The 18,441-nt window shown below is 41.7% G+C and overlaps 1 long non-coding RNA gene across 5 annotated transcripts in view; it reads right to left on the reverse strand.

The window, feature by feature from the left end:
• LOC114011180 (uncharacterized) overlaps window positions 1-18,441 on the reverse strand; it is a 209,866-nt gene that overhangs the window by 129,239 nt on the left and 62,186 nt on the right. For all 5 annotated transcript variants that reach the window (XR_008747500.1, XR_008747501.1, XR_008747498.1 and 2 more), the window contains exon 3: window positions 7,944-8,167. This is a non-coding gene — a long non-coding RNA (uncharacterized LOC114011180). The remainder of the gene's footprint in view (window positions 1-7,943; window positions 8,168-18,441) is intronic.

Genomic DNA, 18,441 nt, shown 5'->3' on the forward strand with positions numbered 1-18,441 from the left:
CCAGTATGCTCCCAGTGCAACACCATGTGAATTATGGCATCATTCTGAGGGAGGACCAGATTTTTAATCAGGGAATTTTTTTCCATGTTTGGTTTTTTGGGTTTTTTTTTTTCCATTTTGGATAATAATCTGAATGAAGGCAGAGCACAAACTAACACTTGGTCTGATACAGTACATGGACGATCACTATTATTCCAAAGCTAGACAGTGAGGTCCAAGACGTGCAGAAAATAATTCTGTTTTCCGGGGGTTTTACCCAGTAAAACACTAATTCCCTTTGTAGCTTTAATCCACACACATTCTTGATTTTTAAAATATTTATGTTCTTCTGTCATATGTTTCTGAGCAGTTCCCCTTTCTTCTTTACTTCCTTAGCTTTCCGGTTCACAAAGCTGAAATTTTCACTTACCCCACAATTGCCTCAACTTTCATGAATTAACCTTGGATGCTGAACTTTGTCATAACTGCTGTCTGAACCAAATTTTTCATTCGGAACTGTGCATCTGTGTTCCAAAATACTTTTCAGCTCTTCAAGGTTATATTATCTAGCCATTTAATTTCAGAGTGGAGGTTACCATAGTACTTAGAGACCTTCTACATCGATATGCCTGCTTTAAACAAGGGCTTTGGGATTTCTTTTTGGTTTGGGGGCTTTGGTAGGCTGTTTGGGCAGCAGGTGACCAAAATACAATTTTACAGATAAACAGCACTGTAACAGATGTACCAAAACAAACTGTTATTCCATAAAGAAGGTGAAAGTGCTAAATAAACGTCATTCATTTACAACCATTTATAAAAGACTATATAAAAAGAGCACATATTTAACAAACATCAGGACTGCATTATTAAGTCTCAGTAACACCAGAACAAAACATGCTTAAAGAATGAACCAGGAACATCAATGAAAATACGTATCCATATGCTTTCAACCCAAAAACAGGAGCTACAGAACTGGATGACCATATTCAAAACACCATGAAACACAGGTCTTTTGAAGATTTTCCTATCACTAACTGGCAGGTTGAACAGCTGCTAATTTTAGCAGCATTTGTTCTGCTTTGTTTATTTGTTGGTTTTCTGTTTATTCTGTTGTTTTTAATCCAATTCCATGCATTCAGCAACAGAACAAAGTGAATATTGGCTATACATTGCATTGCTCTATCAGGCACCTGAACCTGCCCCTTACATGCCAGCAAAATGGTATTTCATCCCTGACGATGAGCAAAAAACGGCTATAGTACTTATTTACGCTCTGATATAGTGGAAGCCATTCAATAGAAAACGTAGCAAAACACCTTGATAAATTCAACCACTGCAAGTAGTTAAGTGTGCAGATTTTATTGGTGTTCCCTACCTGCAAGTCTGCAAACACATTGCAAATAAAATACATTAAGTCTGGCAACATGTTCTTGATGCGCTGTCCCTGTTTTAGAGGGTCAGGAACTTGCTAGAGACACCACGGAGATGCTTCCCCTGGAGGGAAGGAAACACTGATCAATTTTGAGCTGCTGCTGTGAGTCAGCACCTTCTATCAAAATCAGTCCCAGGATCAATATCCCTGGCTATAACCCTGATGCTCATTCAGCAATTTGGAAGCAAAAAAGAATGACATATAATAGGCAGAGAAAATTTTGCCCCATAAATAACACCACGGATGATCATGAGATCATCTGCTTGAGTAAGGCAAAACATTAACAACCTCTATAAATAGCAATACTAAGCTTTAAAACTTTAGCATAACACAAAAGCCATTTTACGTCCTGAAGTGTATTAAAAAAACAAGAGTAAATAACCCTTGCAGAGGGGTTGGAAACATACACTCTAGGATTAGATCACTGAAAGGACTAATTACAGAGTGCAATATTATTTAAAATATAAGCCTTTGGAGTTAACAGCCCACAAGCCAAATTGCGCCCTTGGCCAAGCAAGCTAACTGCAGTGGGAGCTCTACATACTTTTTATGGCAAAAAGTTAGCTCCAAAGAAAGACAAAAGCAAGCAGTTGTCACTGATGTTGAGCCAGAAAAGATTTCTGGCTTTAGCGCTCTTCTCTGCAAGGTCAGAGGTGACCACAGGACCTTTATTATTGCTCATAGTTCATTTTATTTGAATCATACATGAATACAATCCAAGAAGCTAATTAAAGACATAAACCTTCTCTTGGATTGGATTAAGGGTTGTCATTTTTTTCCTTCCTGTAGGAGGGTAATTTTTTACAGCTTGAAGTAAAGTTACATATTTTCACAAGACAATACAAAATGAAAAAGGGAAACAAAGAAATACATGCGTTACCAAAAGCCAATAAAAAGGAGACAGATTAGCTTTCAATCACACTGAAACAGGTCAAAGAAGTAAATCTAACTTTGCAGAACTATAAAGGTAAGATCCATCTTTGTCTCTGTGGTTTAAATAAAAGTTTGACAAGAAAGTTAATAATATGAAAGAGAAAGGAGGATTTATAAAAATCTTTTTGTGGAAGTAAATAATTGAAACAAGCCACAGACCTCAGAAATTATTGCAGCTCCACTTCAACATGAAAAAAACCCTGCTGCATTTAGCACAGTATGCAGAATGTCACGGAACGCCAACGCTTCAGAAAGCCAGCTTGCATAAAGATGAAGCAATTTTGGAAGCTTCACTGTTACAAAAATTAGCCAAAATTTTACTGACTTCAGCACCTTCATGCCAATGCACACACTCAAAGCAGGGGTAATAAACACAGAAGGCTTGGAGCCCAATGTCTCACTACGAATTGTCTCTCCCTTGCCCGACTGGAGCATGTAAAAACCTTTTCTAGAAGCCCCCCCGCATGCAACCTGAAGAATAAAGTTTCTGGGAAAATAACCGTGGCTTCAGCAATAAAGTAAATTTCCTTCAGCTCTAACTCAGATGGTCATTTCCTTCTGCAGCACAGTGTGGAAAGTTTTATCTCTGGCCCTGTTACAGAAGCAATTTCCATAAAACCCTTTCAAAAAGGTATTCTCTCACCCTAAGCCCAAACTGCTCAATATTTTTGCAAGACAAAAAAAAAAAAAAAAAAAAAAATCATCTATCAGGATCTTGCTTAGCCCACCTCACTCATGCACTCAGGAGTTAAACGGACTGTCCATAGAAGGTGTTATTCTTCCTGGCCACCCTAGTGGAGGCTTTGAAGTTGGGAAAGCAATCCATTTCCTAGCACCAGCTGGACTTTTTTTGCTAGCAAATTTGCTGCTAATTCAGTAGTTAAAGACATCAGCAAGAGCTTACTATTTCTTGCTTTCCCTCTGGCACATCACAATTTTTTTCCACTTTTATGCTAAAGGTCTGGAGTTTGTTACTGTGCCCACACTGGGCACATGGTGAGGCTTTCTAAGTGAGAGCCAGAGGGTTTGTGGAGCCTTCTGGTCTGGTTTTAAGGAATCAAATTATCTCTTTTAATCCCAGATTCCTCCCTACATTTTATCATTGCCATTTCTATCTCTGCACACCCCTAATTTTCTAGCAGGATGAAGAGTATATGCACTCCTTGGCTGCAAGTGACTAGTAAATCGCTTCAGCTTCTGCTGTTGTAGCTTTATGCTCCCACCTTGATTAACTGAGCATTATTTCCTCCAAGCTGATTAGTGTGATATCTGATTCCCCAGAATCCTAAACTGTTGCTCAGAAATGAGTGCAGATTATTTGGCCTGTCTACTTATCAGCTTTGGAATGCTAATCTAAGGTGATGACTACTTCACAATTTATGTTTTCTCTTAGCCAAGATTGTAATTTCAAATATTACCCGATTATATTCTTCCCCTGATGAGTTCAAAAGAAACAAAAGGCACTGAGTAAAATGCAGGCTTTAATTGCAGGAGGGAAACAAAACAATAATAATAATTAAAAAAAGGCTCTGCAGAAGTTTCATGCATCAAAATCAGCAACAAACATCATTTTTCATGAAATAAATTGTCACGTCAGAGTGCGTGCAAATGAGACTATCTTCCACAACAGGAAAATCCTTGCACACTGGCTGTGAGATTCGGAACTTGCTATAAAGAATTGGAATGCACAAAAATAGCAATTGCGACAGAAACACTGGGTATTCACAGAAAAGCAAACAGGTAAAGGGGTAACAAAATGTCAGTTTAAAAAGGTCAAAGGCTGAAGCTGTTTGGGTCCAACTCACTGGGGAAAAATACTAAGACTGGATATTGCTAAGGCCTGCTTTAGACCCCCAATTTAGTTTTAAAAATGCACATTCATTCCCAAACTAGTATTTAATATTTGGTTTCATTTTATCCAGGACTTGTGTTACTATGGAGGACAAATCTACCAGTTAGAGGAAATAGTATTTAAGTAATAGTACTCGTTTACTTTAAGCTTGATAGCAAATATATTTCAAACATTGTTACTGAATCAAAAATGGGTGATGGATGCTATTTTAGACACTTAAGATATTCTAAATCAAGAGAGGTACAGACTGACTGGAGAGAGTACAGGAGTGCCATGAGGCTAATCAGAAATTTGCAAAGCATGATGTGAAGGAAGTTTAAAAACATTAAGGGTTGTGTATCCTAAAGAAAAGACAACTGATGGGGGTACCTTGAAGTCTTCATATACATAGGTGTAGAATATAATCTTTTTTCCATACCTGGGACAGATACGACAAGTTACTCAATTTTCTTGACTAATTACATGAAGATAGATTCAGGGTAAACTTCAACAAAACCTTTTAATGGCAGGGATGAGGAGACAGAATAGATTAGCTGAGCATCTCTCTAACATTGAAGATCTTTCAGAACACATTGAATAAATATCTGTCAGGATTAATATATAGTTGATCCTGCCTTGAGGCTGATGGATGAGTTGCATGACTTCTCTAACATCCTTCCAGATTATTTTACCATGATTCTGTTATACAGCTGCTCACAAAATCAGGAACTGGATTTGGTAACTAACAACACTGTTCCCAAGATTCTTTAGGAACTCGTGACAGGTACAAGATAAATCTCATTTTCAGGTACCAGAGGTATTGGTTTCCCTGCTGTTGCAATCACCATCTTCAAGTAGCTGGGAGCATACACAGAAGTTGGGGTAATTTCCATTATTCAGTTTGGAAGCCAGTTCTGAAGGGTGATAGATTAACTACAATGCAATTGTGCTAAGGAGCATTTCAGCAAAGACGTATCCACCCTGAAATGCAGATCTTTAAATCTTTAAAGTTGTCCCCTTGAAAGACTTAATTTTTGCAGAAGTGATAAAGGTTTAACTAACACAGCTTGATACCCAACCTGGGAGATATTGGGGAAACAAATAAAGAGTTTAAACACCGTTTTGGAGAATTTAACTGCAAGATCTCCTCCAAGTCATTCATTGGCAAGGCTCCCAAATCATTCTTGTTTAATATAGAATCATAGAATATCTCAAGCCGGAAAGGACCCATAAGGATCAATTAACTTACTGGCTGAGCAAGTTAATTCTCACCTTTAATGCCGCCAGAAGGCTCCCATGAACCAGATTACTGAAAAATGGAATCTTCAGCCTTTCTAAGATCTAGTTCACAGCGATAAGAAGATTTAATATCTTTCAAATAAAGATTATCTCTGCCCGCAGGAGTCATTTGTCCAAGAAAAGTATCTAGAAAGTGCTGGCAATGACTTTAAAGTATCCACCCTTCTAATGATTCTTGTCCTGTGTACATACTCTCCACCTGTGTTTCTGAACATTCGCAATCTGAATTCTCTTAATAAATCTTTCAGACACTGGGAAGAGCTGGAGCATAGAGTTTCCTAAATCAATGGCCTCTGTGACTCTTAACTTATTCCATTTTGGACATCCTCAAGGCGATGGAGTTTTGTTTGTTAACCAGGGATAAAACTGACTTGCATTACAATAGTCCATAAGAGCACTTCAGGTACAGCCAAATCAAAGGAGTCATCCTGCTCCAGAGGTGTATATGGCACCACATGAGATTTCTGTATCTTACATAGCATGCCTCTTCCCTCAAGCAAAAAATCTAACAGAGCAGAACTGTCTACAGGCTTTCAAAGCTCATTATTGAGAATCAGAAGATGAAAAGCTGTCTGCATCATGCCCGGCACACTCCTGCTCCAGGTTAGGATTAGGTCCCATCTCTGAGCCCATGAACTGATCTCCATTCATTTGGCATCACTCAGTTTCTCTGTGAACCCATTTACAACACAATCTCTTTTGATCGCACAGACCATTCATCTAGATCCCATACAAATAAAATGAAAGCCTCAGCTTTCAAAGCAATCCTGATTTGTGTTGTAAGATGTGTATTTTGATATCATAGCCCAAGCCTTAAATCCTTACTACCACTCTGCCATGAGTGGTACCTGGTGCTGTTCACAGCTAGTTCTGAAGTATGCTCTTGAGCATCAGAGAAGACAACTCCGATTTTTTTTCTTTTTCTTGGTTGCTACTCCTTGAATCATGTGAAAAACAGAGAGAGTGGGAGATCCCCTGCACCCTGGGAATTTCTGGGCATACTTCTTTGGAAAAAGAGGTTGGGAGATGCACATGGAACACCAGGTTGAGCAGCCAGGGAGCAAGAGCAGCAGCACGAGACTGCAGCACAGCAGAGATGGGCAAACAAGCAGAGACTTTCTACCCCATCTGCAAAAGACTCTTCCAGAAACCAAGGACACCTCTGAATCTGAAAGCACATTTCTAGAGGAAAACAAACCTAAAGGCTTTTCCCTTCCCTGACACAGTAAGAGGCAAAAAGCAGATTTGTCAAAACCCCCCCCCACCATACCCAAAACAACCCCAACTAAACTAAAACCAAACCCACATGCACACACAACCACAAAAAAGCAGGAGGAAACTGTCTGTTGGGGATGCTCACATTAGGACTCCACACTCTGTCATTTACTCTCACCATGTCAACAGCCTGTGATGCTGAGGAACAACCACCATGAATGAACGAAAAAACAACCTGGCTTTTCACAATAATTTGGTCTTTCCACTAATGAATTTTGGTTCCCTCTCCCCCCCAGTACATGTAAGCATTACAACAAGGTGTCAGCAGCCTTTACAAGACTCAGCTGAAGTGACAATGGCAGAAGTTCAGAAAACTCTGTTCTTACCCTGCTGAAAACAAAAAGCATTGGCCAGTGTTGTACAGTTACAGCAGTAGATAAAAATCCCCTCCCAAATCCTAGTTTTACACATTATTTTACTCTGCATTCCTCAACAGTAGAGAATGTTCAATATAAGCTGCTTTGCAGAGCAGCTTGTTGACTAACAGCTGGTTGAGGATGAGGTGATGCTGGGTAGCGGCTTTACAACTTCACCTCACTGCTACAGGTTTCATCTTAGTTCCAAATCCCTTTCAGAAAAGAACGAAGGAGGTTTGTTTACCTCCACTAGTTCACTTAGCTCGCTAAGCTACTGCACTTTATATTTTCCATCCTTTCTCTCGGGGGGGGGGGAAGCCATGACAAGTTACATGTAAAACAATCCAACTACTTTATAAGCATAACCCAAACTCACGCATCCAAAGTTTTGTTCCAGTTAGGATTTTCAGAGTAACAGCACTGTATTATGCAGCTCATGGACTGAAATGTAACTTTTAAGGCTACTCTAGCTTATCAGTTAAGTATACATTGGTTTATTTTTTTTTTTTTTAAAAAAAGAGATGTATTATTAATTAGTCAACAGAACAGAGCAGCTTCCCTGGAATTACTCCAGTCTGTGACTGAAAACATTACTGTGCTGTGGAACTTGTGTGGCGACGTTGATGTCCAAGACACAGATTTCCCTCGACAGAGTCATGACCCTCAGTGCAGATCCAGAAGAACCAGCAAGTCCCACCCAACATCGCCACATTAGTTCCACAGCACAGTAATGTTACTACTTGAAATATCACATCCAGGGTCCAATTTAAGATGCTAGATGGACAAAGAACAACTTACATGAATTTAATGACTTCTTTATAAATTTGCTCACACCTACCTCGTAGGCCCAGCTCTGACCCTGCTGGCCAAGTACATACACGCGCTGCAGAGCTGGAAATCGGGAGCACTCAGCTCAGTAGAGGCAGGAGTATTTAAAGATGCTTTCTTATTCATACAGTTGAAAACAGTCCCCAGCACAAATTAAAACAATCTGCATGCCATCCTGGCTTTTGCTTGCTGACATTGCAACAGACATGGATGCACAGATAACCCAGTCCAGACCTGTAAATGAATGACAGGGAGGACAATTAGCATAGCAGCCAACAGAGAAGTATTTTACCCTTCTTTAGAGTGTTACATTGCATTGGTGTTTATATTTAAACATGTGTAAAATTGAATATTCACTTTTTGCACAAGAATAAATGAGAACACAAGTTTCAGTTGATGGAGCATAAGCCATAATCACTTGATAGAGCACAATGCAGAAGCCTATTAGAAAAACTGCCTCTTGCCTGTTCGTACAAGCCAGCTGGTGGGCCAGACCCAGTTCAGAAGTTGTGACAGTGCAACCCAAACACGCACCTACAACCCCACCTCTGGGTATCCCTGTGCGGCTGTTGCTCCCAATGCTCTAACAACTAGTTATTAACAACACTTATTTTGAAGGGTGCCCTCTTTATGCGACCTCACGCTCATACACAGATCAAGTAAGCACAGCTTAAGCAGTTACCATGCGCCAGCTGCCTACATGCAGTCTTAGACTATTGCAAACACAAGGAAATGCAACTTAGCCTCACCAGCAGTGAAAGAGCATCAGCTCTTGCAGATTACAGGCACACAGAGAGCATAAGCCCACTGCAAGCTGTACTAGTTTGAGTGTCAACTATTCCTGCCAACAACCTTTTCACATCCTGCCACTCCCAGAAATAACAAGCCAAAAAATCTCCCGCCGTTCCTCACATTCTGCAAAGGCCCTTACCAGCTGAACCACTGTACGAGTTGTCTCTTCCCTGCAGCAGCCTGCAGCGAGAACCAGGGTGCCCACCTACCCGCCGTGCCTCCTAGCTATTGGGCAAACAACTGGAGAAGTTTTCAGCATCAGAAAACCCAGTCCCACATGAGGTGGTGGGAAAAGAGCTGCAGGGGACCCAGTTCAGCACCTTCTCACAAAAAGGCAGTGCAGCAGGACAGTGTCTGCCCTCAAGCCTGTCTGACATGACCTTGTGCAACTTTCCTTCCATATCAATGCATTTTAAAAATATCACATTCTTTGCATTGATCTGCATAACATAGGGCAGATTGGCATTCCCACAATCCATCTTGGAACTAGAGCTGAGCTTTCAGAAAGGTACCAGATCTCCATTTGGACACTGTTAGTCATGGAGAGACCACCAAAGCCTGTGATCAGCTGCTGCCTTGCTTAGTTCTCTGCAGATTTTTTGTTGGACATCTTTTGACATTCAGCCACTGGACCCTGTACTAGTGAGACCAAAAAGCCTTCTACTACCAGAACTTGACCATTTCTGTGGGTCCAGTTTAATCCTCCTGAACTTCAGGGGCTTTGCCTCATTACACAACCTGTGAATGGAAGTTGGTCCAAGACACTTCAAAGACCAAGTCAGTCCACATATCAGGTGCCTGAGCTTAGGATGATACCAAGCAAATTATCCGTTGGGCTTCTCTTAATAAAGGTGTACTCTTAAAACCCATCCACTGCTTTTTCACAGAATTACGGGTTTTTACCACCCAATTTACCCACCACATCAGATGACTGTGATGCAGAGCAGGGTATGCTCCAGATAAACGTTTCCACATGCAGACCTCAAACTTGTGTTTCCAGCTGACTGGCCAACACAAAATACAGACATACAGATGTGCTCCACAAATGCACTTGGATGTCATGGCTCTTTTTAACAGGTGTTGATAGTAATTTAGTGAAGTTACATTAATGCAACTTTAAAGCAAGAGGACTCCAGGCTAAATGAAAAAAAAAAAAAAAAAAAAATCCAGAGGGAAGTATACTCAGTCTGACATGGCTCTTATGTTGGGCTACTCATTTTGCCTTTCTCCCCTTCTTTTTTACTTTTCCTTTCCAGAGGGACTCGGGCATTACACTGAGTGTTGAACTGTAGGTTCAGATTTTCAGCCTTAAGAGATTAATTTCCCTTATGACTTGAGTCATGCCCGTACTAACCTTTTGCAATTGTGCATGTGCAGTTAATCATATGCAGCTACACTGAAGCTGATTGTTAAAAGGCTGAGTAAATATAACTACACCCTCGTTATCTTGTTTAAAGGTAGCAAGATTAATTTGAATTCTAACTGGAAATACTGATTCAATGAATAAGCCTGAAATGTAGCGGTTTTCAATTACACTAAGAAATTGGTCTTTTGGATTTCCAAATTATGTAAGGCAAAGCAAGTTCACTTTAATCTATACATGGGGATATATTTGCCATCTTCATAGCGCTGTATGTCAAGGGGTAATAACTAAGAGGAAAGTGAAAAAAAAATAACGTTGGCTGTTGGTGCCCTCCAGGGGCCAGGCTGAGTACAGCTTTCAAGCAAAACAATGTTTGAGCACTCAAGCAAATATAATAAATATTGCTTATTATTACCCTGCTTTAAAAGCGTGCGAGTGCCATTATTCATGCTACCCTTAGCAGACAGTTTCTCTCCACAGTCCCACAGACATTGGGATGCTTGATCAAACAGGAGCAAGGCAAGGGAGATTTGACCACTTCCACTTTCCCTGCCTGGATTCCTAAGGAAGCAAGGTTTATAGTCGATCACACTGTGCATCTGTCTGCCCTCTTCCATTAGCAGGGAAGCCTCTGCCTGGATTCCAGTAAACCTGAAGGACAAGTAGAGGTGGCAAATACACTACATGCTGACAGCATTCATGAAAATGGGCATAGAGAAGTGAAAGCTACTGAAGTTGATGCCCCACGTGCCAGTGCGGCTGAAGCGCTTAGTCCTTACACCCATTACAGACTGAACCACAAAGTAAAAAAAAAAAAAAAAAAAAAAAAAAAATCTAAGAAAACTCAGTCTTCTAACTTCCATCCACAGCATGAGTTCTACTTATGTCCATTTTTTGCTACAGGCTTACTCTATATTTACATCAAACAACCGATATCCTCTAACGGGCTTTACACCCTCTGGAACAAGATAGAAAGCAACCTTTTGCCTCAGATATTACAGGTTAGTTCCTTAGTGCAGGGACTACTAATTCTCATTTTCCCTTGCTGTTCCATAACACAGCTGCCACAAAACTAGACATCAGAGAGGTCAAGGGAAAGAAAAAAAAAAAAGAAAAAAGAAAAAAAAAAAAATCAGGATTGTCTGAGTATAGGAACAGCCCATGCAAGCCCAGAAGATAAACTGTGCATCCTATGCATAACATAGCTCTCTGCTGGAGGTATCTGAGCCAGGACTTTTTCTGGAATTAGTGGAACACTTCACTGCCTCCCAGCGCACACAACTCTGTAACTGCAGACAGTGTGGCTGAGAGAAGGTGTATTATCAGGGCACAGTTACGTTAGAATCTCTCTTCCTTAACATTCTCATATATTACAAAAGCATGCTGTGAAAATAAGGTTTGCAATATTGTCCAGTCTCACCTGCAAGAGTAACTAATAACTTTATAAGTATGTTTTCTGCAAAATCAGAACTCAAAGTTTTTGGTATATTACAGAAGTCCATATCATACCAAAACTACATCTCCCTTCTTACCCTCACAGCGTAAATTACCCAAAAGAAGTAGTTGCGAAGCGCTCCTCTTTCATGGAGGTGGGTATGGCAGAACTACTTTGTTTCAGGGGTTGAATTTTCAGCACCTGCTAATCATTTTCAGCTCACTATGCATAAATACTTAAATGAGGAGATTAGATTTTCCTAAAGGCATAAGCAGGCAGGACTGCACTGGGTTCTGTGAGTGCTTAGCAGGGCCCCACACACTCAGCTCTGAGCTTTCTTCTCCAGAAAGTCCCGCATCAAGCTCCAGGCCCAGATGCTGCTGACCTAATACACCAACATGATATTTGGGCATTATAAGGCTTCAAGAGCTAAAGCTGCTGAAGGATGTTCGATGATGCCAGGTGCACATAGCAGCTTCTGACTACAGCTCCTTAAAAAGTTGCCTTCTCCATCACCCTCTCCCTGCACAAAGCTCTCTGGTCATGTCGAGAATTGAGACTTTAATGACGAGGAGAATCCAAAAAGTCTTTGACATAATTAATATCAGATAATTGTTCCTAGTCTTCTTTCATCTGCCAATTACAACTAGAAATTGAGTCTGGGGAGTTTCTGCAGATCATCTTTATGCAATTACAATTTATGATGAACTACCCAGCTCCAGCAGCACTCCCCAAGCTCAGCACAACGATTCTAAATGGAAGACCTGCAGCAGCAATGACATAACATCAATTCCCAGTATTTAACATGCCCACGAGCTAGAATGTACACTGCTGGTTTGCTGCTGGATTTGACCGCATAGCTCACGGATGAAAAATTACTTCAGAAATCAGAATGGCAGGCAATTAGCAACACATGCTGTCTTCCATTACTTTGTTTTGTTCTCCTTAAATCATTTCCCATCCATGTTCTTTCTCACTGTTTTCAAGGTTTATTTGCAGGCAGCTTCAAACTTGCAAAGCAGCTTGGCTTTCAGCAACACTACTACATTGTTTTTATAACCTGACATGTTTAGGGTTCAGACCGAGCGTAGCCCCAAACAGCTGAACATCTGACAGCGAGCAGCCAGAAATCCAGCCGGCCTCGCTGAGCTGTGTACCGCTTCACCCTTCGCAGAAACACAGCTCCACTTTTCACCTCCCAGACAGACTGTAACACGAAGACACAGAAGACTTATGAAGGAACATCAGTTAATACATAAGCCAACACACCAAAGCATCAAGGTTCTGCCCCACGGGGGACCTCAGACCTAGAGCGGCACGTGCTGCTTGCCACAAAGGCAACAAAAAGGAAAACTGCACTCCACCAACCCTGCCTCATCTGAACTCTTTTCACTTACATTTACTCAAGGCTGACTAACAGAGGGATTCTGGAAGAACAACCTCTATAATATTCATGCCTTCCACTTGCTGAAGTACCAAGGAAAACTGAGCATGTTTGTTCTGATCACCTGAAGCCAGCGGGAGAGGCTGCTTTGCCAGCAGGTTTGCCAGCACGAACCGCTGAGAAACGCACCCTCTCCTCAGCACCTGCAGGTGGCACGGTCTTCTTGCGTATCTCATCCTGCTCTAATCACATTCCGCGGGGCGGAAAGAAAGAATTCCAGAGTAAAAGAGGTTTCAAAGATTACGTATTGATTTCTGATTTTTTCCAAAACCATCAATTTAAACACTTGCTTTATTTTGCAGAGCTTGTGCTGGATTAGATTTAGAAAACTAACGCTGGAGATACAGGCGATTGACAGTAACAGACCCAGCATCACACTCAGAACTGCAGAATATGAAGACTCACGAAAAGCACGGCTCATATTGATCACAACAGTAGCAACCATCTTCAAATAACAAAGGAGTCCCCATCTTTGGGCTTAAAGTTCAGCTAGCATTTTTAGCTAGGTAGCATTTCACTGCAAAGTTTCTGCCAAGTGACTAAACTTGTACCTTTTAACGAGGTATTTTACCTCTGCTGCCAGGTTGTCAAGCAGTGCAGGTCTAGAGTCACTCACGTGCCGCCCCTCCAGGTGGCTTAAATTGCATATGTTTATCTTGAAGCACCTTTTAAAATTATGTATCCACCTTCAAGAAAGCAGAAATTGTATCATTTGTTTCTGCAGGCACGGGTCACTTCAGAAAATTCAGTCCAACATGCAGCGAGGTCTCCAACATCAGCATGATGACAGTACTGTGGACTCCTTCACACTAAACCATTCAGCTTAGTCTTAATTTTATACACAGGACACAACCATTTAGCAGAGGTCTATTTTGCATCTTCAGGCTGACTGTGTTGTACATACATAAAAACAGAACAAAATGAAAAGGATACATTTTCTCAGTAAGAATTTTGAAAAGTTACAGATAACTCTGAAGAATTTCTGCTGGTTTATCAGCAGGTTTTTCAAGGCACGGTACAACCCCTGGAACATCTATGTCCAGTGGCAGATTTCTGGGGCAGGTTACACAGGTTTGCTTGAGAGAATTACCAAAGAAGGTGCCCCAGTGCACTTCTCATTGAGACAGAGACTGCTCAATAGGTTTCCCCACAAAATATATTATACAGATCCTGGGAAGATTTGTCCTGTGTGAATTCTTGCAGGCTCATGACAAACAGGATCTCCAAAGTGATCCAATCATGAAAAAAGAAAAAAAAAAAAAAAGTTTTTTTGAGGTCTGGTCTTCAGACTGTTCAGCTGCAGGGACACATCAGCCAGTACAGCTAATGGGGATGGACAACAGGATGGCATGGAGGCAGGACCACCAACCCCAGTCCCAGCACCCACATAACGATGTGCCTTGGCCTCCTCAGTGCATCCCCTTTCCCAGTCCTATAGCCACTATCAAATATAAGATCTCATGGTCTTTACACTGAAGCTACCAGGACACTGGTTCCAGCAGGAAGATACATATCAACATATTACACTTGGTTCAGCTGCCAAACTGCCATAAAATGGGAAAGAAATTTTGAGACTTAACCACTAAAATTAATGGCTTTGTAGAAAGCCTGCAATACCTTGGCCACAGAACTGAGCAATTCATGACACACGACAACATTTCCGTAATCATAACTGCTTTTGAAAATAAAACTACAGCTAATCAGGGTGGTCTTGTTTCCCTTAAATACATTAAAAAGTCATTACCTCAATAACTCCTTACATCAACACAGCACTTCTTAAAGGACAGCATGAGACAACACTGAAGGCTTTCAAGACACTGATACTCGTCCTTCAGCCATTTCCATAATGGCCCAATTCTTTCATTCAACAGCTAGAAACATTAAGCTTCTAGTTTCTCTGTTCAAAGCTTCTCGCTGCCCTTCACTGGCAAGGAGTCTTGCCAAGCTTGGGAAGGAAATCACACTACTTGTATGTATCAGCACATTTTCTCCCCTGGGCCTAAATTTAAAGCAGACAACATGTTTCAGAAATATTAATTTACATGAGATATTTTCAGTGTAGCATAGGAGTTTCCCAGAGTTTTCCCTCTCATGCTTCTAGCTTCATTAATCAACCAGCCCTGCCAAAATATATTATAGGAAGATGTCTGTAGCCTGTGGTCTAAGGCATAATCATACCTCAGAGATTAATATTTACAAGCCAATGTCTCCTCTTTAACAAGGACACAAGAAACCCAACTGCCTGGCAGTTGCACAACACTGCAGTTAACTCCTCCTGCACCGGGAGGATTCTTGCGTGAGCAAAGCAAGAGAAAAGCTGCGCACAAGCTGGGAAAGAGTCAGCACCCTGAAGCGCTAGGAAAACAGCAGACCTAGAAAACAGCACACCAGAGGTGGGAGAAGTCTAGAGGAAAAGCCATGGCTTGCACAGGAGCTGCCAGGGAGCCAGCGTAGCTCAAGTGCTCTTGAATTATCCAGTACAGGAAGGGGAAAAGCTTCTCTCCACCTTTAACAAGCTTTCTAGAACTCCTTACTACACTACGTAGTGCATTTTTGAGACACTGCCGTCAAGCAGCAAAATCCCGCCGTGGTAGCACTGTGCACATCCCTCCCTAACTCTAGACGAGGAGATGGTTCCCACCCTGAAGAGCTGGATGACAGAAGTTTGCTGTCACAGACCCACAGGGAGGAAATAACAGAGCAACAGCAACAACGCCAAGCAGCTCTTCAGATCAGCAATATTTGAGCCAGAATAACACAGTTGTCACTGCTCTGTTCTCACAGCGCAGAGCACCCGTAACAGCATGTCACAACAAGCTGTAAACACAAGCCAGAAATCCTGTCCCCAACTTCATGCTCCTCCAGAGCCCTGACACCCACAACGTGCCATCCATGCTCAGCTGCAATCAGCTGGGATGCCATCAACATTGTGCACCTCCCTCCAGCCCTCTTCCTCTGCTTGCTTGTGCCTGTGGCACACCTGAGCTCTAACCACCTTGACAATCCCAGTCTCACTAATTAGGCTGAAAATAGGCATGACTCTCTTCTCATTAGCTGCACACAGAGCATAGCCAGCCAGCAAAAGTCTTGTGATGTTTCAGTTTGAAAAGGTTTCTTGGTACCTTACTTCCTTATTGTTTACACCCCCCGTGTTTACATTGATGTTGGCCACCAGAAGCTGCAGCAGAGTGTTTCTCTGTAACACCATTAGTTTCTGCTACAGCAGCAGCAGGGTCTCATCTCCATGCTCAAACTTTAAGTGACAGAATAGCTTCTGTGGTCAGGCTAAGGCATGTAAAAAATGGCTAAATGCAGCCAAATGCTTCTTCAGATCTGGACAGAAGTATCTTTCCCATTTCACTACACTTTGCATGCTCTAATCTTTCACATGCCACAGCTCTTGCTTCTCAGCCCAGAGCAGTGGTAGTAGTTTTTACACTGCTTGTTCTTCTTTCCAACTATCACATCTGAGAAATACCAGCAAACCAAAGAAAAAGTTTTCCACCACAGATGGATACACATCCTGTAGGTTTTCAGACGTGGTTCTTCAGGTTTCTCCTAAACAAGACATACTCAATACTATGAAGAGCTCTGCATGTCATTCCAAGAAATCCATTTGACTGTGTGTTAGATAAAGAGCTTCCATCAGCCTAGCAACATTTTCTCAAGCTTAAAGCTTAATTAGTTCAAGATTGACAAGTGATAATTATAACTTCTGTCTTAAGTTTTAGGGCAAAAGAAAAAAAAAAAAGAAAAAGAAAAAAAAAAGGCTGTGGTCCGCCCTTCTGACATTCTCCCACAGTTAAATACTTGCACCTCCATAACCCCTTTGGTCCTAAACCCAAGCACTGCATCCAATCTCCCATGAGTCCGGGGAGTTTAAAAAACTGAATATAAGCAAGTGAGTCGCTTCTTGCTGAATTCTGCTCCCTCCCAACAGAACACGGTTCAAGTTCACACGTAAGTTCACCTTACCAAGTGACACGTGTTATCACAACAGACAACGTACTCTAATACCGCTCCTTGCAAACACAACTCCAATCCCATGAATCAGGAGCTGACACATTCCCTTAATCAACTGCAGTAACATCGATCGAAACTCTCCTCAGGGAGCAAGAGCCCCCGGGGCCCTTTGGCTCAGGACCCACCACCCAGAGGAATTACTGCTCCCTCCCTTGGCAGGGTCTTCTGCAGCCGTACAGAAAACATACCAAGGGAGGGAAGGAGACACAGCAAGAGACAAGAGAAGCCTGCAGATTTTATGTCAAATATTTGTGTCGCATGGGGCTGGGGGGATTGAGGGAAGAAGGGCTTTTGGGGGGATTGCACACCCCAGCATGCCTCCTGGGGGGGATGAGAGGGGTCACAGAACCCAGATGGGCTGAGACAGGGTGGGAAAGCCCTTGGTCTGAAACGAGCTATTCTGTACTTCCCTGTTGCATCATCTACAGCCACACAATTTAATTTTCCAGAAAAATCGCAGCAAGTTATGGCTCCACTTTTTACTCTCCAGTTATCTAGGGCCACATCTATGGTAGGAGATCTTTCAAGAGCAATCGCAAGACCTTCTTGTCCATACTGCTCACGGTCTCCAAACGAGCCGGGTGCGAGCACACCTGAGCACCACAGGGGAACAAAGGAGTCATATGTAGTCGCACTAAATCTAAAACTATCTTAAATAAACCCCCATTTCTCCTGGGCCATCCTTTCCATTTACATTACCATCCACCTGGGTAGCGAGAAGTACTACTATAAAGCTGATAATTATGTTTTTACAGAGATTAGACGTTAAATATTTCCTGATGGTATTTAGAGTTCAAACACTGCAGTTCAGCATAGAAGGAAAATAATTCCTATTTCCCCCCCCCAAAAAAAAGAGCAGTCTCTATTGAATAGAAAAGGTATTTCCCCCCCCCCCAAAATAAAAAAGCATTGACTTAAGAGCAAGAACAGCCAGATTTCAAGCCTATACCAATAACAGATTCTCAACGCTAAACCCAGAAATTTCCCCTTTAAACACCTCTGAAATAAAGGAAAGAGCTCCTGTTAGTATTACTCCTAGAGCTGAAAGACCTTCATATATCAAATCCTGGAATTATTCAGTTACTCTATGCTGAAAGAGCAGTTTCAGAGTACTTATGGAGGTGGGTATTTAAACATTAATTAGCAAGATTCTCACTCCCAGATCTGCAAAAATATATTCTGCACAACTGCAATCAAAGCTAGGCTTACATAAGAACTAATACTTGAAGCCCTTTGAGAACATTTCCTTTTCCCTATTAAAACAGACACTGTTTGTTCTCATGCCAGCACCTAGGTGCCATCCCAAGGCAGCCTGCTCATACAGCACACAAAAACCTTGTACTCACCCAGCCACAAGGACAAGACCAACATCAAAAAAGAAAAAAAAAAAAAAAAATCATCCTGCCATACTGGAGACAAAAACAAATATCAACTTTCACAGCGCTCTCCAA

The sequence above is a fragment of the Falco peregrinus genome, chromosome 5, assembly GCF_023634155.1.
Source record: "Falco peregrinus isolate bFalPer1 chromosome 5, bFalPer1.pri, whole genome shotgun sequence".
Classification (NCBI taxonomy): Eukaryota; Metazoa; Chordata; class Aves; order Falconiformes; family Falconidae; genus Falco; species Falco peregrinus.